Source organism: Nycticebus coucang, chromosome 11 (genome assembly GCF_027406575.1).
Source record: "Nycticebus coucang isolate mNycCou1 chromosome 11, mNycCou1.pri, whole genome shotgun sequence".
Taxonomy (NCBI): Eukaryota; Metazoa; Chordata; class Mammalia; order Primates; family Lorisidae; genus Nycticebus; species Nycticebus coucang.
Genome location: NC_069790.1, coordinates 38,128,102 through 38,131,156, shown reverse-complemented (window position 1 = coordinate 38,131,156; position 3,055 = coordinate 38,128,102). Strand labels below are relative to the sequence as shown.

Below are 3,055 nucleotides of genomic sequence, written 5' to 3'. Positions count from 1 at the left end.
ATGACCAGCGAAGAACCTCTTCTCGAACAGGTTCGACTGAGTGAGACAGACTTCAGTTATGGCACAAGGTGAGTTAATTTTAAGATGGAAACGATATGAAGCATATGTATAAGCTTTGGAGGGCGAATGCACAGATCTTAACTCCAATGATGTAACTGGCTTTGGGTGGGGGTAGGGTCTGAAGAAAAACTATAGCAACCACAGCAAGAGTCGGCGAGGAGGGACTCCTGTAATGAGACTAGCAGCCAAGGAACGAGAGACGCAAGAGTGTGCTGCTCGAATCCAGTAAGTACCTCAAGCAAGTCCAGCAGCCGAGCCTTGCCCAACTGAGAGCATCAATGGTAGACCCGGTGATCAACCTGTTTTTCCTAAAAATGAAAGGTGAACTGGAACAGACTAAAGACAAACTGGGACAAGCCCAAAATGAACCGAGCGCCTGGAAGCTTACGCCTGATAGGTAAACAAATCGTACTACCCAGTCAAAACTTCCCCGACAGTCCCACTACGAGAAAGCTGTGGTGGGACAGCCAACTACTCATTTCCACACCAAGACTCAGACTTTCTGAGCAAAACAAAGTCCCATTCTGGGCAGCTCCTGTGGCTTAGTGAGTAGGGAGCTGGCCCCATATACCGAGGGTGGCGAGTTCAAACCTGGCCCCGGCCAAACTGCAACAAAAAAACAGCCAGGCCTTGTGGTGGGCGCCTGTAGTCCTAGCTACTGTGGAGGCTGAGGCAAGAGAATCGCCTAAGCCTAGCAGCTAGAGGTTGCTGTGAGCCACAGCACTCTACTGAGGGTGACAGACTGAGAGTCTGTCTCAAACAAAAAAAAAAGCCACATTCTCATACTGTCCAGCTTGTAATGGTTAATGTAAAACTTACCAGATAAACCTTGTGTTTCAGCTTTTTTCTCTTCCCTTTCCTCTTGCTTCAGAGTCCTGATGCCATCGGACCATTCTGAGGAAGTGGCCACCTCTGAAAAATTCCCCTTCTAGAACGTGTAGACACTTAAGAAAGGTTTCTGTTTAAAGAAAATGGAGAAACAGAAGTCTTAAGTCTGTGGCACAGTGTGTCTGCAGACAATTTGGAGGAATGAAAACCTAGAGATTTTTAAATCATGAATTAAACATGTAAAATTCCACTAAAATGTAAAACAGAATATCCATTGCTCTTAACCTTGAGTATAGTGACTTAGAGACACTGTATATCAGTTTTGCCAATAAGACTGTGGACTTCATGATTGTTGAACTTCTGGGTCAAAACTCAAATGAGGTGACTTTTACCTTTAAAGAGTTCATTTGCTAAGAAACAACTTTTAATAGTCATGAGAGAAATAATAGATGTCAGTAAAAGTAGTGCATGCACTTTAACATTTAGTTTGGGGCTCTATATTACTTGATTGAGCCTTACATCAATGTGGTTTTAATCAATGGTTTTGTTCTTTGAGTGGTTGCAAAAACTGTAGATAATCTTACTGAGGACTGTACAACGTGAAGGTTTAGTCTCAAATTCAGGTTTAAACTGTTTCAAGTTTTATAAACAAACATTCATTTCATAACTAGATTGTATAAGGATATTGGCTGTGATAAGACTCACTGCATTATTTTTCCAGTAGCAAACTTTATGAAATACCCATTCCATTGGACAGGCACATGTTGAAAGAGAGGCACTGTCTTTTGGTGTTAATTGGGGGATGTGTTCCTTCATTGTATCTGAGCCTTTTATATTGTACTTTTTTTTTTTTTTTTTTTGCAGTTTTTGGATGGGGCTGGGTTTGAACATACCACTTCCGGCATATGGGGCCAGCGCCCTACTCCTTTGAGCCACAGGTGCTGCCCTGTATTGTACCCTTGATATTAAAGTAAATGTGCCTTGAAAAAAAAAAAAGAAAGAAAGAAAAGAAAACTTTCATGGTGACCCACACCCAGCTAATGAATAGTTAATATATTATTGGTTCCTTATGATTTTAATAATATTTTCTTGTCTCTAGTTTACTTTATTGTAAGAATACAGTATATAATCCATATAACATACAAAATATATAATCCATATAACATACAAAACATATGTTAATTGTTTATGTTATTGGTAACACTGCTTGTTAATTATAGGCTATTAGTAAGTTTTTAGAGGTCAAAAGTTATAAGCAGATTTTCAAATATGCAGGGGATTGACACTCCAACCCTCATATTGTTCAAAAGTCAACTGTATAGTTAATTATTGTGAAAGTTAACCATCTCCTGTGTATTGCCTCATGTAATTACCCCTAATCTATTTCTATAAAATACTTTTTCAAATGTCAATTTTTCTTGTGAGGGTTTTTTGAGGAGGGGGCTTGGTTTTTTCTCTCTCTTTCTTTTTAGTTTTTTTCCCCACTATTTAAAATTCTCAGCATTAATTTTTACAATTTGCTATACTATATATTTTATCTTTGTATCATTTCCAATATTGGAGTTATTTTATAACTTATATAAAGACTTTTACAGATTTATAATTCATTGATACATTTTTTATAAATTTCACTGCACGAGTGCATTACCATGATGTTGACTTTGTATGTAAGCATTGTACATGTAAAAATATTGAAACTTCCTCAATAAATGAAGGGATAATTTGTTTTATACCAGCTGCTCTAATCTTTGTTATTTCTTTTCTTTTGCTAATTTGGGGTTTGGTTTGTTCTTGCTTTTTTAGTCCTTTGAGGTGCATTGTTAGATTGTTAATGTAATCTTTCCATTTTTTTATGTAGGCATTGGATTGCTATAAACTCCTCTCTTGGCAGTGCATTTACTATTTCCTATAGGTTTGGGTATATTTCATTTGTTTCGATTTTTTTTTTCATTTCTGTCTTGATTTCTTCATTAACCTAATGGTCATTCAGAAGCATGGTTGATTAATTTTTACATATTTGTATAGTTTCCAAAGTTCTGAGAACATACTTTATATGATTTCACATTGTTAAAATTTGTTGAGACACTGGGTGGGCATTGTGACAGGCACCTGTAGTCTCAGCTACTTGGGAGGCTGAGGCAAGAGGATCACTTGAGCCCAAAAGTTT

At 37.5% G+C, this 3,055-nt stretch overlaps 1 pseudogene; it reads left to right on the top strand.

Moving 5' to 3' along the window:
- On the top strand, positions 1-992 carry LOC128598535 (pre-mRNA-splicing regulator WTAP-like; annotated as a pseudogene).
- Positions 993-3,055: the final 2,063 nt, after the last annotated feature.